General features: G+C 48.2%; 1 pseudogene; it reads left to right on the forward strand.

The window, feature by feature from the left end:
- The first annotated feature begins 2762 nt into the window (after positions 1-2762).
- Positions 2763-21292, forward strand: part of LOC101570086 — a 48364-nt pseudogene continuing 29834 nt past the window's right edge.

The following is a 21292-nucleotide window of genomic DNA, read 5'->3' on the forward strand; positions in this document are numbered from 1 at the left end:
CCAAATATATCAAGAACACAGCCAAGGGTGCCACCTCTGCTCCTGTGGCCTCCGAGTTACTGTGGTCATGGGTCATCACCACCTTGGGTGGTCACCTGCTCTGTCTTAACCTCTATGGTCCATTCTCTGGTCCCTCCAAGCACACAGCACACCCCAAGATTCTTCTGGGCTTACACAACACTGACTGCCTACGTGCTATGGAGTGGAAGCTGACATCCTCTTGGGATGGGGTGGAGTCTGCTCATCTGGCCTGCAGGGCTTTTTGGTCTCCGGTTCTGCTCTGGCACATCAGCTCCATCCTGCCTTCCCACCTGTGCATGCTTTGCCTGGCCTGTGTGGTCCTCTGTCCCCGCCTCTGCTCCCCCCTCTCCACTGCCCTCCCCCGTCCTCCTAGCTTGCTCCCGCCAGCACGGTCTTCTCCATGGGCGTCTCCAGCATCCCACTTGGCATAATGCTCTCCTTCCCCTACACTCTCATGTGCTCTCCCTCGAGCTGCAGTACTTCCCTTCCTTGTTGGTCATTCTCTCCTAAGGCCCTGTGACATTTAACTGCTTGCTGTATATGATGCCGCATGTTCCGCCCCCGCCACGCAGAAGGGACTTGGAGCTCTGCACACAGACGTCATCACCTTGTTCACTGATATGATCTCCATGCTCAGCAGAGTGCAGGACACAGAGGCACTCAAAAGGATTTGATAAGTGCGTGGATGAATGAGGGGCGAAACGGTAGAGGAGGATAGAGAGGCGTCAGCGGCAAATGCTAGAGGCATCTGAATTCTGCGCAGGAGTGGTGCATCGCCTTGTGAGTAAGAGGAGAGAGAGTATCTAGTGTGACGAATGCTTAATGGCATTTTTCTCCATTTTTAAAATTTTCATCAGCTTAGATTTGCAGTACACGATGATTACATTCATCGTGGGGAGTTGGTACCTGTGTACATCTTTATAGTCCCTCCTCTTTTGGAACAATTCTTTCTTCCTGCTTCCTGTTATACGTCTTTCATTTTGCTCTCTAATGTATTTAGAGTTTGGGATTCTCCTGAGAGAATTCTTTCAATCTTTAAGTGCACATGTCTGATTCCACTTAATTTTCTGGTCTCACGGTGCATCCATTCTCCCCCAGTTCTCTACCTATCAGAGAGTCCCTTGGCCTCAGTAGAGGTTCAGTTCAGAACTCTGTAAACTTGTTGATAATTTTAGTGTCTTAAAAGAATGTTCTCACCTATGAACTGCCTCGGATTAGAACCACGTTTTGTATGTTTGCCTCAAGGATAATGACCAGTTAGTTCTAAACAGTGAAAATGAATGACAAATTTAAGAACCCCTCCCAGAATGGATCGCCACATCCTTGTGACAAGTGGCAAGAGCATCCCTTCCTGTGGGTTGCAGTGATAGTCAAGGGAAAAGGGCACTTAGCACCTGCACCTCACTGCCACTTAGCAGCTCTGAGTGGCTTCCTGGCCAATGTCCACACCCCAGGACCCTCCCCTGGGTGGCCAAAGGAATGCTCTGTCATTGAGAGCTGTTTCAGCCCTGGCTGCATTTTTTCTGCTCTTCCATAAAATGTTTGCACCCTGCCGCCAAGGGAGGGACATTGCCTTTGCAAATCCTCCTCTGCCTTTCCTCTAAGGCGCGGCTACAGGGGCGCTTTGTGCATTTCCCTTCTGCCTCAGCACTGCAGGCCGGCTATCCAAGCGCCCTCTGACCTTCCCCTTGCCTCTCCATCACACACTGACACATCCAGCCCAAACCTGCATCCCGCAGCACCTCAGGAAACTCATGGCTAATTTCATTATTTGGGAGAGAGAGATGCAAATGAAGCCAGACAGCTGGTGCGCCCCTCCAGGCTGCACATGATGGAGGGCTGGGGCCCACCTCTCTCCTCCTGCTCAGACAGGCCCTGGGCGGGCAGTGGAGGCCACAAGCAGCGGGAACAGATGGCGAGGAGGGGGGTGAGGTGGCCAAGCCCAGTACATGGGACAGGCTGCGGGCAGGCGGAGCGTGGCGGTCAGATGTGGCATAGCGTGGCGTGGTGTGGCACGCGCTGCCCCGGGGCCACCCCTCTGAGGGTAGCAAGGCCCTGAGGCTCTGTCTCATGGCAGCATCCACCAGCGGTGATCAGCAGCGCCTCTGCTCACACCCGCAGGGCCAGGCCGACTTTTGGTGCCTGGTTCTGAGGCTCACCATCTTCATTTCTCCATAGAAAGAGAAATCATCAAGGAGAGGGGAAGGAGAGGTGGAGAAGCTGTGGTGGGCAAGCCCCCAGGAGCTCAGCAGGACAGGGCTCTTTCTATTCCTGATCTGAATTTGGCTTTCGGGTCCTACCTTGGTGGGGCGGTGTAAGCCATATTTCACCCAGCACCATGCCTTGCTCTGGAATTCACTGAAAGGCCAGGAGAGGAGGCCACTCTGAGGGGTGTGGTCACAATGTCTGTGGTCTCCGTCCACGTGCTGTCCATGGGGTCTCCCCCCAGCCTTGGTCTTGTACCTGTGAGGATGCTGTTTCACACTTCACTTCCTGTTCGTCTGGCACACAAGCTCTGCCCCATGCCCGAGGCCATGCTGGACTGGGGTACAAGGTGGGACATGTGGCACGCCCTGCCAGGTCCCAACAGGCTCTCTGTCTGTCTAGTTGAGGGCAATTGCCTGCTCCTTGTCCATTTGGTGCTCTGCCGAGATCGCAACCAAAACTTGGGCCCAAAGTGAAAGGGGAAGAAACAAAACAAAAACTTCACAGATGCTGTGTACTTGTACAGACAAGGGAAGATGGAGGAGGAGCACTCAGCAGAGGGGGCCTGGGACACAGGTGCACTCAACATGTCCCGCCAGGGAGGTATGTGTGGTCAGTCAAGGCATCCCGTCTCCTGACGGTGTGTGGTGCAGGTACCACACGAGGGCTCAGGTCCTCTGTCCTCCTGGGAAGGGGCGGTGACACTGTGGGCTCACCCTTGCCAGGGTGGATGCCACATACATTCTGGGGACACTGCCTGCTGCTGAAACTGCAGGGACAGCCTTGCTCAGAAAAAGCAGGAGAGGGGGCGGCGTACAGATTGAATCACAGGAGCCAAATCATCTGCTGATTACTGAAGCCTCAGGAGCCCTGGCAGGCGCAATCATCCCTCCAACTGCACCAGGCCTTCTCCGGCTCATAATAATTTTCTTTGATTATCTTGTTTTGTACTCACAATATGACCATGGAATAGACTCCTCTACAGGAAAGGAACTGGGCAAAACATGGACATCAGAATCAAGGTTTCTCCTGACTCTCCCCACTCCCCGGCTGGGTTTTCCGCTGGCTTTTCCCCCTTCCACACTGCACCAAGGGGTCTGACAGTCTCTGACCTCTTATTGAGATAGTCTGAACCTAATCTCTGGGAATGACCCATCCCCCCATCTGCTAAGCGTGAAAGTCTCCCCAGGTTCCGCACCCCTGGTCCCCGGGACTCCCAGGCCACGTGGTCCAATGGTGGTAAGCCTGGGCTGACCTTGCAGTCACTGGACGTGCTCTGGGTGCTGAGAAGCCAGCTGGCTGTTGGGCTGCAGCTCTGTGCTGTGTTTTGTAAGAATAATTCAGGCGGCACCCCATCTCTTCAGTCACTTGGATCGCATACAGAGGAAAGCAAGAATGCTAGCTCATGTCGTTGGAGGTATCCACAGTGTTCCCAAAGTGTCTCTTCTAAACATCAAAGCCTTGATATTATTCAGGCAGAAGGAGAAACAGAAGCACAAAGGATGCTTTGACCCTAAGCCTCATGAGGGCACAGAGGAAAAAACCAGAGCTTTCAGAGTTAGTTGTCTTACTTTGTTTAACTTTTTACCTTAAAGTGTTTCCCCCTCTTTGCAGCACCGGCTGTCCCACTCTGTTTTGGCAGAGGCAGCAGCAGGGCAGGATTGTCCTCCTCCTCCCTCTGCACTGTCGCGGCTCTGGCTCTCTCCAGGCCCCCTTCTGAGAGCAGCTTGGTGGTTTTGTGCTTCTTTCCAGGGATAGGCAGCTGCAGCAAAGTTCTGAAACGCAGTAATGGAATTTGTGAACCATTTCCACGTGATTTTTAAAGTAAATGTCACCATGAATTGCAGCACTGTGCTAACGACTCGCTAGCAGGTTCCCTGCTCATTTAATTCACTTCTCGCACACTGGAGCCCTGAGGTGCCTGTGAGGACGCCCAGCTCGGGCTTGGCAGCTGGGCTGTTTAGTTCTTCACTTCCCCCCCGCTGGCTCCCTGGGTGGGTTATGAAGTTTAGTTATTGCTACGCTTTCTCTCTTGCTGCTGCCCGGGAAGCGTGTGGGGACTGGCACGAGGCGAAGCCAACTCCCGTCTTCAGGCCACGGTGGGAAGGGGGGCCTGTCCTCTCTGTCAGAGGCTGTGGCCACATGGAGCTGGAAGCAGCAGGTGGTGCAGGGGCAGGGCCGGCTCCTGGCCTCCTTGTCTGATAAATGACAAGAGTGAATGAATGCCTTGAAGTGGGAAGAATTGTGGGAAGAATTCTGTAGCTTCAAAGCCTATAGTAAAACCCTAATTCCTGATAGCTGGGAGCTTCCCTCCTGTGTAAATGGGGCCCTGCTGACACCCCTAACTCCCACTTCCTAACTCCAGCCCTGAGAGGAAGGAGACACGTTGTTGTCATCGTTCCCGGTAGTCTGCAGATCCTGTGACGCAGCTCATGGGGCCCCACCCCTCTCCCCTCCTAGAGAAACTGGGATGTCCCCACACAGCTAGAAAATTGCTGCAGCTGCAAGACCCAGCAATGGCTGCACAGCTGGGCTTCTACCTCGGTCCGCCCAGGGCAGAGGCTCTGGAGCCGAGAGCACTGAGCTCCTGGGATCCCTTCAGGGAGGAGGTGGGAGGCACTGGCTGTGCCAGGCGTTTTCCTGCTGCCTGGCATGGAGTCCAGCGGCAGCAAGAATGGACTGGAAGAGCCCCTGGCAATGTACACACAGAGCTCTGCTTCGCCTGCTGGCCAGTGTCAGCGGCCATGTGATTAAATGGGGACAAGGACGCAGGAAACACGGCACAGTGTTTGCTCTTATTATTACTAAAATAATACCGTAGGTGAGGTCTGTTTGATGTTTTCTACTTATCAGATGAAGAAACTGAGGTTAAAAAAGAGTAAGTGACTCATCAAAGGTCACTGCCAGGTGATGGCACCTGTGACCTCCTCCAGGGTTGCACCCCCACGTGGTGGACAGCAGTGCCCCGTCCTACCTCTCAGGCGGAGCTGTCAGGGTCCCAGGATGGGCTTAACACACACACACACACAAGGTGGGACACCCCCACTCCACAGAAAAGACAGCCAGCGCGAGCTCAGATTGAACAGGAGCAAGTCCCCACCCTCGACAGCTGTCCAGCGTCACCACGCGTCCTGCAGGGGGTGCACGCACTGAGGCTCAGGGGCCCTCAGGCCCACACCGCGGGCCAGGCGCCAAGCGAAGGGGTTGTCGCCCGCGGCTGCTGGGGTTCCGGGCTCTTTCTGTGTCAGGAAGGGATCTGACCAGGGCACATTCTCAGGTGAGGGCGTGGGGTGCGAAGGGATGCCACCCACTACTGCCTTTCCCGAGTCACACCGACAGGGCCCTGCAGGAGCGGCATTCCTCCCGACTGCTGTATGCAAGACTTCGTGCTCGCTGTGCGGGCTGTAAACTGAATTCAGACCGGAGATGAGGCTCCGCCTCCACGCGCTGCTATAGTTCTGAGAGTGCTCGCGTCTGCTCCCGGCCCACTGCTCACAGGTTCTGGCTCCAGCTCCGCCGCTGGTAGTGCACCTGTGCACACCCTACACGGGACCAGCTCTCCGTGGACCTCGTGGATGAACGGCGACCGCAGCAGAGTCCACCCAGGGCCATGCGCTGCTTCATTCAGCAGTAAGCGCAGAGGACAGCGAGGCCCTCGGGCAGCATCAACAGTCAAGGACAGTGGGCTGGGGAGATAGCTCAGCAGTGTAAGCACCTGCCTGGCAAGAGCAAGGACCTGGGTTCAATCCCCGATACCACATGCTGTTCCTGCCAGGGAACCCGGTGGGGGGGGGATGCGTGGTGCAGGCCCGAAACTGGGCGTGGGGGCACACGCTGTAATCCCAGCACTGGGGAGGCTGAGACAGGAGGATCACTATGAATCTGAGCTGCGTAGTGAAACCTTATACCAAATAAATAAATAAAAGAGTTAAAAAAAAATCAAAGATGAGTTGAGATGCGTACTTCACCGGATGTGAAGTCTAAGGCTGAGAGGACAAGGCTGGGCACAGGGGAAAAGCACAGAAGAGAAGGTGCAGCCACCTTGGGGTGCAGGGAGGTGCATCTGGAGGCACCTACAGGGCTGGGGGTGCAGAGGCTGCCAGAGACCTGGCGAGCACAGCGCTAGGAGTCCTGGTGCAAGCTGAGCTGTTTTCCTCACAGCTCACCCCAGAGCGCACAGCCGGGCAGGCTGTGTTGAACCCAGGGCCCCTGAGTGGGAGGGTCAGCTCTGTTCTCCTGCCTGCCACAGGGGCCTGGCTGCCCTCGGGTCATGGACAGGAGCTTCTGGAATGATTAATGCAGCCAGGGGCACTGACAGCCCCATGGGGGCAGTCCTCCCAGGTTACCTATAGCCCAAGCTGGCCTTGAACTTGTAGTAATCCTCCTGCCTCAGCCTCTCAAGGGCTAGGATCGCAGGTGTGCACCACCATGCCCAGTATATGTGGCCTTTGTAAAGTGTTTTGTTACAAAAATAGATTATATTCATGCCATTTTAAACCAGGAATGTGGAAGTGATATGTAGGCGTGGAATTCTCTCCACGTGGTGAATGCAACACTAATACATCTTGCAGCGGCTGCCTCATTTTCCACTGCTCAGCCTTGGCTTTGTATAAGGATCATTGTAGTGCACCACTGGGGTGCTCTTCAGGGAGGGGTGATGGTGTGAGGTTCAGAAACGATGTGCCTGTGCTGCAGGCCCATGGCCCGGATGTCATGCATGTGAGCAGATGGATGTGCCATGTCCAAGTGCAGGAAGGGAAGCAGAAAGGGCCTCACAGACCCAAGATCCCCAGAAGGACACAGAGGAGGTGAGCACCACAGCAGGGTCCAGCGTTGTGTTCAGCAGCCACCAAAGGCTTGGGGAGCGTTTGGAGCTGAGACTCAAGCTGAGGCTCCTGGGGGGCTGGGAGCTGGGCAGCACGCCAGGCCTCATGGAGGGGGGTGGACCACAAGGGGAGCTGTGTGCACCCAGGGCACAGGAGGGGTCTGGAGTCCATGCCCAGTGCTGTGCACAGCGCCCTGCAGAGCTCACAGAGTCGGCGGTGCCTGGGGTGTGGACGCTGCCCATGACGACAGAGCGGGAATCTCCACTGCAGCAACAAGGGGAAGTTCAAGACTAAAACAAAAAGTTTTCTTTTTAAGAAGCAAGACAACATAGGGAAAGGATACAAGAATGTTATGAGAGTGTTGAAGATTTCTTCCCTTGAACTTCCTTCCTCTGGCTTCGAAAATATACAGTAGATATTGTGAAATGGGAAGCAACTGGTGGGGGGGAGGAGAAAGGAAAAGGAAATATATATTTACATATTTGTTTAAGATAACTACTCTTCAGATAGTTATACTACTAATCGCTATTAGTTCATCAAAAAGGGAGGATTGTGTCTATATTGTCGGATCACTATGCTATGCCTGTGTCTTGTCAAATGAGCAACTACTTTGAAGATGACAATATCCAATGTATTAACCATCATTACTCTTTATTTGTGGGGTGTGTGTGTGTGTGTGTGTGTGTTTTAGGGAAGAGTCTCCAGGGTGTTCAGGGTCTCACTACTAGATCAGACTCACAGTGATCTGCCTGTTTACAGCCTCCCAAGAGCTGGGATTACAGGCGTTCACCACCACGCCCAGTCTCAATTGCCATCTCAGTGTGCCCAGGGGGTGGGGCCAGCATGGCAGGCCTGGGGATCGAACCTCCAGCCCCTGTTCCTGCCTGCAGGCACTTTAATCTGCTGATCTATTTGGCCAGCCATTAGTACTCTTCTACTACCTTGTTTTGAAATTTTGCACCATTGTTTTTTTTTTTATTTAAATTTAAGAAAGGAAGGAAGGAAGGAAGGAAGGAAGGAAGGAAGGAAGGAAGGAAGGAAGATTGAAAGAGAAAGAAAACTTGACTGCTGTCCCCTTATGCTGGGCAGCCTCACAACCTGGCTTGCTCCCGCTGGAGGTTGCACGGGCCCAGCCTCCATGGCCCTGCACGACCCAGCTGTGCCTGGGCTCTCTGCCCCGCTCTGCCGGCCTCCAGACTGCTCAGGGCTGCAGCGCATTCTCCCTGCACCAGGCACCTCGCCTAGCACCCTCACAGGTGATCCCCAGGCCACCAAAGCGCCCCTGGTGGGGCTTCCCCCGTTAATCAACTTTTAATTTTGTTCATTCCATTTGAGCTGAGAAAACACACATTTCACCCAAGGAAACCCTTCTTCACTCAGCATCTCCAGCGAAGTGGGCACCACAGGTCACAGAACTGATTCAGCTGATGACCACGTGGTCAGGAATGCGCAAGCTGGCAGGTGCCTGGGGTGAACCCTAGTGGCACCGGTGCCAAGCTCCACACACTCTGGAAACATGTCCCTCCTGGGGGCAGCACGCCATCTCATGTGAACTGGGGACCTCCGTCCTGTCCCACCATGAGCAGGAGTGAGCAGAGGGCCACCTCAGCATCCAGGTCTACCGACTACATCTTGCCAAGGAGGACCACACCCACAGGTATGGCCGTGTGCAGCACTATTTTTGAATAGTGTAGTACTGTCAAGTCTTAACTTTCCTTCTGTATAAAATGTCCAGAAGTTTTACTGCACTAACATCTTGACTTGGCCTCCTTGTGTTTTAAAAATACCTCACTTCCCAAAGAAGCAAAAAGATATTCACAAGTTTGTCCAGGATTTAATCAAATAATAGCTGGGTGGTGTCTGTTGCCTGCCTAATACGTGATATGTTCTGCACTTTAATACTTCGGCAGAAGCCACAGGGAGACGACACAACAAAGGAACAGGTGAGAGGAGCAGGGGCGCTGCCACCTCCCCCAAAGATCCAGGCTGCCACGTGGACACCGACCCACCCACCTCCCCACTGCCAGGACACCGTGGAACCCAGGAGCCGGGCCTGTATACCAGAAGACCCTGAGTTGCTGGCGTTAGGAAGCTGTGTCTGGTTAACCCCAGCTCTGGGGACTGAAGCGGTACTTGGCACATGTCACAGTGTTTGGATGTGCTGACCCTTTGAAGCCTCAAACTTCCAAACTCTTTGTTCCCAGGCTGCTGGGCTCTGCTGAGGAATCTAGTACATGAAGGTGGTGAGCAAGGCGTGCTTCCGGGGTGGCCTTGGTTGGATGCAGGAGGAGGTAGCAAGTAGAGAAAGGAAGGTGACAAACCCCAAGCTCGCAGATAGGCAGGGCGGGGCCTTTCCACAGCACTGTCACACTCGGCACTCCCACCGACTTCGGAGGGAAGAAGGCACCCTGCACTGGCAGTGACCAACGCCATGCAGCGGATCTGCAGTGGAGGCCAGCACTGGCACAACTTGGGGCGCCGGGTTTCACACGCTCTCTGCCGTCCTTGGCGGGGGACGTCCTTTGGGGAGCAGACATTCACCTTGGGTCGCTACAGGTTTCTTTCAGCTCACTTTCACCTGCAGAATCGCCCTGGATCTTGTTACTGTCATTGCCTTTACAAAGGGATAAACAGAGCCCTGCTTGCTAGAAGCCATGACAGTGGTGAGGCGCAGAGCTCCGGCTGAGAACAATGTTTCTATTTCATGATTCGATGTCCTATTATATCTATGAATGTTAAACCACAGTAATACATTACTAAATGTTAAATTTATAGAGAAGCAAATTCTTGCCTTCTTCACAGGGACAACGGGTGGGTGGCTGTACTTTTCCCCGGATTCTTAGGAATGTCAAATATACATCACAATAGGCAACAGGGCTATAGCTGATTGATTTCCATTTCCTCTCAAAGAGCTTCACTAAAATGACATATTTTAATCTGAAAATTGGAGAAGTACAAAATGCATCTTCTGAAATAGCCTCTCCTGAGCAAAGCGTTACTCTCTCAAGTAGAAAGTGTTATCATTGCTAACAAAACCAGTTCCTCAACATGAACTTTAAGATCAGTCTGTGTTCTAAATCATTTCTCACAGGCTTCCTGCTCTCTCCTCTGATCATCTTGCTGCCCTCGTAATTTGATATCTCACTCACGCTCTCCTGTCTGCAAACTCTGTTTAGTGCAAAGCTTTGCAGAAAAAAATCTCTTATTTGACCATGAACTTTCGATGATCTAGTTAGCAGTACTGTCAAGCTTCCCGCGGTCTTGTTGAGAGGCAGGAGTTGTCCATTCTGCCCTCTGGCCAGCTTCAGTGGGGCTAAAGCGTTAGCAAGAGCCGTCAAACTGCCTGACGGCTGTCACCAGCGAGAATCCATTAATTTACACACATTTCCACTGCGTGGCATCTACCATGATAACTCTTTTCTCTTCCAAGCGGCTCCTGTTTACATTTAACACTTGGGTTAATTTTCATCAGAGTTTAAATTTAGCCATCGGTTATTTCAGAGGACCTGTCAGCCGACATATGGAGAGAGGGAGAAAAAAATCCTTCTGAATTTATAATAAAGTGGAATCTGTTGAATGTGAAACAAAAGCCAACCGCAATATCGGGCGGCCCCGGTGGGGAGAGCAGGGTCAGGCGAGAACCGCAGAGTGGATTAGCTGCGCCGTTCACCAGAGCCGCACCTGGGCGCCTCCCGCGCTTCCTGGTAGATCAAAAAATGATGGAAAGACACGGTTCAATTTGTCCCCCTTTTATAAAGGATAATTAACCTGTCAGTCTTGCGACTTTAACAACTTCATTAAACTCGAGGCGGAATGGGTGCTGAGAAGTCCTGTCTTCATCCAAAAGGAGCGCAGGGCCCTTGTGTAAATGGGGGGAGGAGAAGGAAAACATCCAGGAGCACCCCGAGAATGCTGCCTGAGAAATGGAACATGCTTCTTCCAATTATGTAATAATCCTGCCTCGACTACCACCTGCTAAAAGTAATTTTCTTAACTCGGAAGGCAGAGGAAATAATGTCACAGCCCAGCTAGGTCTGAAAAACACACCGTCTAAAAATTGAGGTTATGGGGTTTCAAATGCTGCTGGGCCAAACTGTGTAAGACCTGGAGTGGTGGCTGCGCAGGTGACCAGCTTTTCACAAGTAATAAAAAGAAATGAGATCCGGGCTCTCCCGTGGCAGACCCGCGGGGGGACCTACTGCGTGCGCTGGGGCAGAGCCGAGCTCGGACGGCCTGAAGACATCACGGCACGCCCACTGGGGAGAACGAACGCGTAAGCCGTTTGAGTGCTTGCAATGCCAGTTCATCGTGGCTCTCCATGTGCCGCTTATGTTGCACTGTACTTTACTATTTCTCTAAACACAGTTACATATGTACGCAAAGCAGATTTATATATTGCATCTGTGTATAATATTTATATTTATAATATTTATAATATTTATATTATACACAGATGCAATATATATTATATAGATAAATATGTAATATTTATATAGCAGTAGTTTGCTTAAGACTCTTTAGAAATTCTATTTTGTATAAATAAGCACCCCCGGAGAGTAGAAAAAAAATAATAATGTAACAATTCTTAAACTCTATAAATAAAATTAAGCTGCTTCCTCTCAAAGCAGAATTGGTGTTATGAGGTTGTTTATTCAGTGCTATTATATCGCGTTCCACTACGACACAATAATATTTTTATTTATTTATCTTTTCGGAACTGGGGATTGAACTCAGGCCCTTGTGCTTGCCAGACAAGCACTTATTCTACTGAGCCATCTCCCTGGTGACACAATAATATTATGATAATCATAAATAATAAAAGTTTCAAGTAGCTATCATAAGGGTAAAATTTAATGTTCTTGTCTAGTTAGTCAAGAATTCTGAGTATATCCATATAATTGTCCAAGACAGAACAAAATTAATTTTAAAAATTATCCTGAACAATTAAAACTTCTTTGTTAAAAATATTTTTCATAAGAATTATTTAAACATTTTATAAAGTTGATATTAGCCCTTTAAGGCTTATGATCCCCAAACATATTCAATTTATGATTTTTAAAAGACATAACTTTAAAATCCCTTGAAGTGTCTCTTTGTTAATTTGTTAATATCCAAAGGAAGGCAAGAATAAAGAAACAGACTTTTTAAATACAATGGATACCACCTCAGTAAAAAAAGAAAAGAAAATCCCCAAATTTTATTACAAGTGACTGTTTGAATTGAGAATGATGGTGTTTATTGGGTGAGCAAATCTGAATTCTTTGCCTTGTTGTTGTTGTTTTATTTGAGATAAGATTTGTTACATCCCCTGGTGTAAGTCCATTACTAGGCAGCTATCTGATATTGAGAATTACAGAATTTCTTTTTCATATTTTGGAAAAAGAAAATTGCCTAATTTCTTAGAAACGATCATCTTTTTAAAATGACACATTTGAAGATTGGCCTTAACATATTAAGTAAAGGTTTTCTGTTTTGCTCACCTAGTTAAGGAAAATACTTATGGCCAAGAAGATGCTTTTGTCACGGTATGTGGAAAGAAAGCCAGTCCGTGGTCATCTCCAAAGTGACTCCTTCCTATTCCTGCACTTGCCTGTCTGTCTGTACAGTTCCACAGTAATTACGGCGTCATGGCTTGGATTGGCCCATCTTAAACCCTGTCTGCACCCATTTGGGCAGAAGGGTTCAAAGCTCGATCAGCCCTTCTCCCGCAGGATGGTAAGAATGGAACTGTGATTCAGGCTGGCAGCTGTTCTTGCCACTGGTGTCTGTCCAAGTGGCCCGTGATCTCGGGAGCTGCGGTGCCAGACAGTGCGCCACAAGGGCTTCCGCATGCAGTGACAACCCAGCTTTTTATATATAGCATTTGGCATGTTTGCTTGCTGTGTCTTTTACAGGAAAAGACCCAAGGGCCATGGAGATTAGCAGGCTCCTCAGCCATGTCACCCTTTGCAGCTGGTCTGGCACCAGGGGCACTGCAGACTGAAGAGTAAAGGACTCTGATTCTGTCTGCGCTAATGTTGGGAGACTGGAAATGTTAAGAAGGAAAGTGGCAGCAGTCAGGGCTTATTGCACACTCCCTATGCAGAAATGCAATAGAACAGGGGCGAGGGAGAAGGGCCGGGGCAGGAAGTCCCGCGGTAGCATCCAGGGCTGGGCTCGCTTTTCCTGTGCTGCCGTGAGCAGTGGCAACTGCAACTCAGCTGTCAAGTCCCTGGTAAGAGAGCCCAAGCATGGAAAGCCCAGGACCTGCACTAGCGTAGGTGTGCCAGACACTCTGCCGTCATAATGTGGAATTTCCTTGTGACTGACTCCAGCTGCGTTTCGGATGAGCCAAGTGTTGTTTTAAGTCATCTCTGTACACTTTTCTTGTCTCTTAGGTGCCGATAACAAAACAGATTTTTTTAGAAAGCAAGCTTAGCCATGTGGTAAAGTGAGCAGCTTGTATCGCTGAGTAAGTCTGGGGGAAGAAGCCCAATTTCCCATTGTAACAAAATTCTTAAGTTGCTGTGGGTTTAATCACTGTGACTTAGTCATTCCATGACCCAGGGTCAGTCATTTATAGGGGTGCCTTTTATTCAAAGAGAATGCTTACATCAGTGATCTTCAAATGCACAGCCAGAGTCTCCTAAGGACCACACGGTGACAGAAAGAGCATCGATATAGTTCGCTCTCCTTAGAAAGAGCAGAAGTGAAGCTCTCCACAAAGGGTCGTGAGCCCCTGAAGTTCAGATCTGCTTCTCACTCTTTGTGACCACACTGGTAATTGGACCTAAGCAGGAGTTTTAGCAGAAATTCCTGAGGTGTTCATAACAAAGAGAAACCCCTTGTCTGCATTCCATCATTGTCTTTGTGAAAGTTATCGCTGCTGTTACCACTAGGGCAAAAAGAGTGGAGGTGTGCGTAGCTTGTGTGAGTGTACGCGGGGCTCATTAGCTGCTTGTTTAAAGAAACTGTTAATTTATGTTTGTGTGTCTACAAAAAGCTCCAAGGCATGCAGGGAGCACAGATGGAAAGCAGGGACTCCCCATGCAAATTATATTGAAAACACCTATGCTGATCATTCTTTATATTTTACCTTTAGGAACAGAAATGCTCTAAACTGGACCACAGCACTCCCATACTCTTAAGATTTACAAAGGTGTTGAACGACTCCTTTCCTTCAAGGAGCTGGAGTTTATGGTGTAGCTTAAGTGTTATATCCCGGGGTCAGAGAGAAGCTGACACTTCATAGTAAAACAATGGGACCATGAATCCAACCTGGTTTTCAGTCACTTTAAATGGTTATCTAACAATTTATACATTATGTGGTCCATAGATTTTTTTTCCATAATTTTATTGAGAAACAAATAGCAATGAGACAGTTTCAAATCAAATTGGTAGGACAGTTTCAATAATTAATACATTGTGTACTCTCTTCCTAGTGGTTATTTGCTGTACAAGATGCAGACATGATATCCTATTTACAAACACTATTAGAACAAATCCCTCTATTCATTAAGAGAATGTAAGTATATATCTATCCTAAACATTTTGAATACACAGATACAAAATGGACATTAATCTGTATCCCCTTTTTTGTTTAGTTCCGTCATTTGAATATTATAGGTGTGTTAACTCAGAAAAATATTCCAAAATAGTCCAGTAGTCCCTAATAGTATTGGGTCTTCCACTTGAATGGCAGTGTCAGAAATTGTTGACAAGAGTCCCCTACTACTTCTTATATTTCATTTTAATACTTTTCTGCTGGATGGTTAAGACCAAGATAAAGCAAGACCTATGCAACAAAAGCTTTTGGATTTGATAAGATCAGTCAAAGCCCCTCAGGATTAATCCTGAACCTCAGATTGTAGATCCTTTGTCAGTGTCAGCCATGTGGATGAGTCACGGCCATTGCTTGACCAATGTGCTCTCTGTGAAAGCCTGAGAGAATGTTTTCTCTCCATGTGACTCTCCTTAGGCACACGCTACATCATCAATCACTTTCCTCTTTGGCCCCATAATCTCCTTGATCAGAAAATTTGGGAAACTACTGAGTTACATGACATTACAGTACAAGTTCTCATATGTCCTGAGTCTTAAGTGACCTTGGAAGGCTAGGGCCAAAATGTTGGCTTTCCTTGTCGCCCTCCTTTTTCTCTAATTTTGGTCTGCAAACTTAGGTTGTTAACCATCCAGAAGACAAGCTTATTGTTATTACCATACAATTTAGGCTGTTAAGCTTAACCTCACTATCTGTCTGAATATCAAACATCTTAGGCATAATATGGAACAGGTATTTTTCATCAAGTATTGATATGGTTGTCATGACATGCCAGTTGCTGCCGTGCTGTCTCTTGGGTAGATGATTGCTCAAAAAGAAGGGGCTGGTGAATGAAGGCAGGAGACAGGAAAAGAAATGTTGCGGAACTGTCCTGATACAAGGTTGTATATGGTTAGATTTCTGGACTTATGTGTAAACATAAGAATTATATAATTCTTTATGCCTATTTTTAAAATATATTTTAATTTTTAAAATGTTTTTTCATCATATTCTGTAGGGAGTTAAGGTCCATAGATTTTGAAATACAAATTTGTACAGAAGGACCTGCTTTAATGACCCAGTTATGTCCCTGTGACTGCATTCGCTGAGTTGTTTATTGAAGAATTGTATAAAGTCTGCACGTTACAATTGTATAAAGCATGCACAGTACAGCAACACATGTACATCACAGATCAAAGAAATGGTCAAGGGAAACTGCAGTTTGATGATTTTGCTTTTATTTGCATAACTTACATGCAGTACTTAATGCTTAACAGAACATAAAACTATAGTACTGGACTATACAGTACAATCAGCAAAAATTACAGTATTTTATAAAAAGGATGTACTGTACAAAGACACTAAGGCTTGATACACAAGTTGTATAGTACTCTACCAACAAAGCAGGTAGGTTGTATAGCCAAACAGCCACTAAACAGGAAGGTTGCTCAATGAGGAATATCTGTGCTGCTCTTTGAGATAGCAATCTACATAAAACTATGGCTAGCAAAAATGAAAAGAGATGACTTTGAAATCAAGGTTTAATTCCCAGGCCCTCATAGTTTAGCTTAGTTAAAATGTAGATTTTTTAAGACTCTACGCTTACCTTGGTTCTTTTTCCTTTATTTCAGACAAATTATCAAAATTTCATGTGGCATTTCTTGGGGAGGGTAAGGATTTTAAATTCTCATCTTCTAAGGCTCTTTCTGTAGCTACTTCATAATCAGTGTCTTTTTCCTCCAGGTAAGTGCCAGGGAGCATCCTAATTCACTGAATGTTGGAAATCCATGGGCACCGCCATGCTCTACAGGCTGGCTCTCCACACACCCTGGGAGGCCACCACTGATCAGTGGCCCAGGGCCTCCCTCTCTCTTTGGAACCCTAGAGCAAGCGAAGACCACACCCTGTGCATCCCAATGTGTACTACTTCCTGCCAGCCATCACTTCTCAGTGATGACACCCTTTCCCCCAGTCAGGCATGCAAAGTCGCCCTGAGCAGCTCTGGCCCAGCAGGCTCCTGGGAGGGCCCTGAGGGATCCAAAGCCTCGTCATCGCTGCAGTGAGGGAGGCAGGACCGTGCTCATTTCCCAAAAGACGGATGGATAGAAGCACAAAGGTGGTGACGCTCTTGCCCCAGTGAACTGAGTGTTCGGTGAAGAGGCTGGATCTGAAGTCAGGGCTTTTGGATTCCAGATGCCTAGGCATTTCTGTCTATATACATCAAAGCTAGCACACAACTGATTTCTCCTCTGTCACCCGGGAGCCACTAGCATGGAGACTTGTGACATGGTCATTTCTTCATGTTCTGCAGGGATTTGCAAAAGTCGACGACTTTATCTTAAGCAGCCGTTCTGTCTGTTCCTTCTCTGAGGATTTTTTTTTAAAATGTGTTTAGTACAGGATCTACAGGGTCTCACTATACAGACCAGACTCATAGTGATCCTCCTGTTTTCAGCCTCCCAAGTGCTGGGATTACAGGCGTGCGCCACTAGGCCCAGTCTCATTCACTATCTCAGGGCACCCTGGGGGTAGGACCAACACGCTGGACATTGAACCTTCCCTGAGGATTTCGGCTCCCTCAGTGCTGCATCTCCAATGTCGGAGTTACACCTGACTCTCAGATCATGGTAGGGGAGTTAGCCAGGGAAGGGTCAGGTGCTGGTGGAAGGAGCCATAGGTTTGCAAAGGAAAAGCTTCCGTAGTAGAAAGCCCCTGACATCATTATATTTTCCACTTAAGTGATAGGAACTTTAAAACAAAGAACAACTTTCCTGCAGAGCCCTAATTGCGGGTGCACATGGACCACAAGACTTGGTGGCAGTCTCTGTGGCCAGCAGAGTCTTTTGTTTGCCTTTCCTGAATCATTCACATTAAACTGGTTTTTCTCAGTGATATGGCTCTGTCAAGGTATTTCTTTCAGGGCAGCTTCCCAGGTTAGCACCATGGGGTATATCTCTACTTGAGGGACCCTGAGCATACTGTTCCCACAGCTCCTGGCACACAGGTCGCACCACATGTGCCACCCTTCACCCCTGCTTTGGGATAGGACATCACACATGTCATAATCAAGTAGAGAGCTGCAAACAACACAGTGCTTGCTCTTGTGGGGTGACCGCTCTCTCCCCTGAAGATGTTGCTAAACCTATGGATGTGGTCAAGGACCCTGCCGTGTCCATATAAGAAAAGGAACCATGAACATGAGCCAGACGTGCAGGGAGGGAGAATCTCACAAAGACGAAGGCAGAAGGTGGGTTGCTCCCTATAAGTGAAGGACACCAGCCTCACCAGCAACCTCTGGAGCGTGGGACAGGGGCTTAGAACTGACTCTCCCTCCCAGCCTTTGGAAGGAATCAGCTCAAGTGACATCTTGACTTCATGCTTCTCACCTGTAATACATTTCTGACAAGACATTTCTGCTATTTAAGCAACTAAGTTTGTGCTACAGTAACCCTAGGAAATCAGTACATCTGGGTTACAGTAAGATAACAGCTTCTAATTGATGGTGCCTGCCTCTACTTACAACAAGAAGGAAGAGGATAACTTCTGTGCGTATTTTCTTTTTCAGTCAAAAGATATAAATCTCTATGTCATTATGCACAAAAATGTATTAGCTTTAGAGTTAAAATTGAGTTATTCTAACATATTACCCCCTGAGTGCCACACCAATAGGCTGTATGCTAGTGATATTGAGTGGCAAAGTATTCATTAGCGATACTGGGAAGAGTGGCAGGAGGCGCAGGGCGCTGAGAGCGTGGAGGTTGAGCTCCCTTCTTCTGTTTTAGCAAAACTGCCCCAGCTGTCATAGTTTCAGACAGTAGATTCCTGCCTAAGATTCCATAGGAAAATGACCAAAACATAAAGCAAGGAGACCACTGCATTGACATTGTTTTCAGACATGACCTTTTGTTTCCCCACGTGTCTACTCTGCAACAGGTACTTATAAATAAGCAAAGAAAGAAAGTGATCCAAAATCAGTGGGATGTGTTTCTCATCACACGTATCACAGTATGCCTGAAGCTCACCACTGAGATGTTTACACATGGCTAAACTCTCCCTTACGGTCAATATGTAGATGACCTCCACACTCCCACCCGAAATATCCTGGGCTCACGGGTGGGGCTTTTGGGGAGGTGATGAAGGATGTGTTAGGAATCTGTGGATTATTCCACTGATGAGTTTACAGCTAAATGTGGTGTTGAGAGGTACAGACCAATTGGAGGAGTCACTGGGGGCGTGGCCTGGAGGGTCGGTGGCCCTCCTCCCCTCTTGATCTCTCTGCTTCCCACTGCCATGCAATGAGCTACTTCTCCTCTGCCAGGCTCCTCTGCCAGGCCGTCTGCCTGGGGCCAGCCACCTATGGACTGAAATCTCTACCAAGTGTGAGCCAAACTGAATGTTATGCTCTTCAAAGTGTGGGTGTCAGGAACCACGTCTGGCAATGAGAAAGCGAGACAGTCACTGAAGGAGCAATGGCTTTCATAATTTTGTAACTTTTCTGACTGAATGCAAGCCTTTTGGAAGGATCAGTTTAACTTGTTGGCTTACTTATTCTTTGTGCTGAAGAATGAAAAGTCCCACAGTCCCAACTCCACTCTCGAGAACCTCCTGCTCCTTCTGATGATCCTTCTTTAAAGATGTTTGCCAGGAGCTGGGGATGGAGCTCCATAGATCTCTTGCCTAGGATGCAAGAGGCATCCCTGCATCAATCAATCAATCAATCAATCAATCAATCACTCTTGCTAATACATTGTTTTCCTCTTTTCAGTTTCGGAGCAATGTTTGTCTCTCTACAACCATCTATCCTTTCAAGTGTGATGTCAGTTCTTGCTGGTTGGTGATGCTCAGCTGAGCCATAAGACAATGGAGAAGGTGCTCATGGCAACCTGGGGCTCTGGAGTCCCAGCCTGTCCTATGGAGGTGACACAACAACCCAAGCCACTGTGGAATGCAACCTTTGTGTACAGGTTCACACCAGACTTGGGGTAAATGGGTCTGCTCCGTGCACAGACCTCCTAGGTCAGGCTGAGTGCTCGCAGTTCCAGCTCATCTGAACTGGCCTTTCTCACCACTTCAGAACACAGCCCTTAGCCCAAGCTGGGTCTCCTTCCTCCATGACCCTTTGTCACTTCTGTTTCTGTGTACACATGGGCCTAGCCTTATCCAAGTCTACAGAACAGTCATAAAACTTTTTCCATTTTAAAAAATCACTGAAAATTCCTTAAAATTAACCCAAACCTCTTTATCTCCATTTTTTTTCTCAGCAGAAGTCAAATGTAGCTAGGTATGGTGGCACAAGCCTACAATACCTGCACTCTGGGAGGCTGAGGCTGGAGGTTCAAACAATTCAAGCCTAGTTGGGGTAACTTAGTGACTTAGCAAAACCATGTCTCAAAATAAAACAAAAAATGTCCTGGATGTAGCTCAGTGCAGAGGCCCAGGGTTCAATCCCAGGTACCACACAAACTCAAAAGAAAAACAAACAAACAAACAAACAAACAAACAAATGCTTGGCTTGTCCACTGCAGCTGAGAAGGATAGAAGGATACCAAAGAAGCCAGAGTGAGCTCTCTGGCCCTTTCCCTTGTTGGAATGTGCTCAGACCTTAAGGGTCCACTCCTGGATGGTCTTACAGCTTCTTGGTAGTTTCTTACAGTATTACATAGGTCTGTCTCCTTTCCCGGGTCAGATTACAGATTGCCTGAAGGCATAGAACAAGTCCTTTAATCAGGGCTCTTCATAGGACAAATAGTACTGAACACATTTAAGAAATTAATGTTCTCAAAAACAAAACGGGATTAAATTAACAGAATTTGAAGTCACCCAGCAACACAAAAAAGCACATCCGTCAACTGGTAGTACTTCTGCTTCAAAAGCAATAGCTGGAATGACAGTGAAGTCAATTTTAGCAGCTATTCTTGACAGGTTCATCAGGATGACACTGATGACGACACCAGGACGCCATATGCTCCTGGGCTCCTACCACAGACCCCTCCTTCCGACCTGGGCCGGTAATAAGCCACTCACTTCTGACACCAGTCATGGGGCAGAGGAATTTTGGATGAAAACCTAGGAAAATCATTAAGGTTGAAAATAGAGTCCATCATAAACCTTATTCTACCCTGGGCAATGACTAGGGATTTTTTTAATGCCTGTTATAAATGAATGAAAGACTATAAGGCTATAATTAGTGAAAATTTGACATTCATCTCAGTAAGCCAAAGATTCCCAGTTTTCTTAGTATTTTTCTGTATTTTTATTTTTTAAAAAAAACAGAAAATTAAACAGTCTTTGAACAACTCTGAGGACTACAGCCCCTTTTCTTCAGTTATATCAGAACCCACTTGCTCACTTAGGAAGGCAAATCCGATTGCAGACTATTTTAATACTTGAGCAATGAACACTGATCAAGGCAGAATGGGAGTTGGCACGGATGCTGTTCTCTGAGATCCCCGTCTCTTCATTACTGCCTTTGCTGACAAGTTAAAAGCTAAAGTGACATCTCCCTCATACTCAGTACCTGAGGGGCCTCACGCTGCTCATGATGCTGAATCCCCATGCTGGGACGGCCCGGTACATCCGCCGGGTTGCTCATCTGCTGTGATCTATTCCCAAGTCCTCTTGTTCGCAGTCTGTGTTTCCTCTTCACCAGCCTTATCTTCCCTGGTCATTTCCCAATCTGGAAAAGAGACTGCTGCGCCCTTGGAGAGCAGCTGCGCCGTGT

This window comes from Octodon degus, unplaced genomic scaffold (genome assembly GCF_000260255.1).
Source record: "Octodon degus isolate 3935 unplaced genomic scaffold, OctDeg1.0 scaffold00017, whole genome shotgun sequence".
In the NCBI taxonomy this organism is placed as follows: Eukaryota; Metazoa; Chordata; class Mammalia; order Rodentia; family Octodontidae; genus Octodon; species Octodon degus.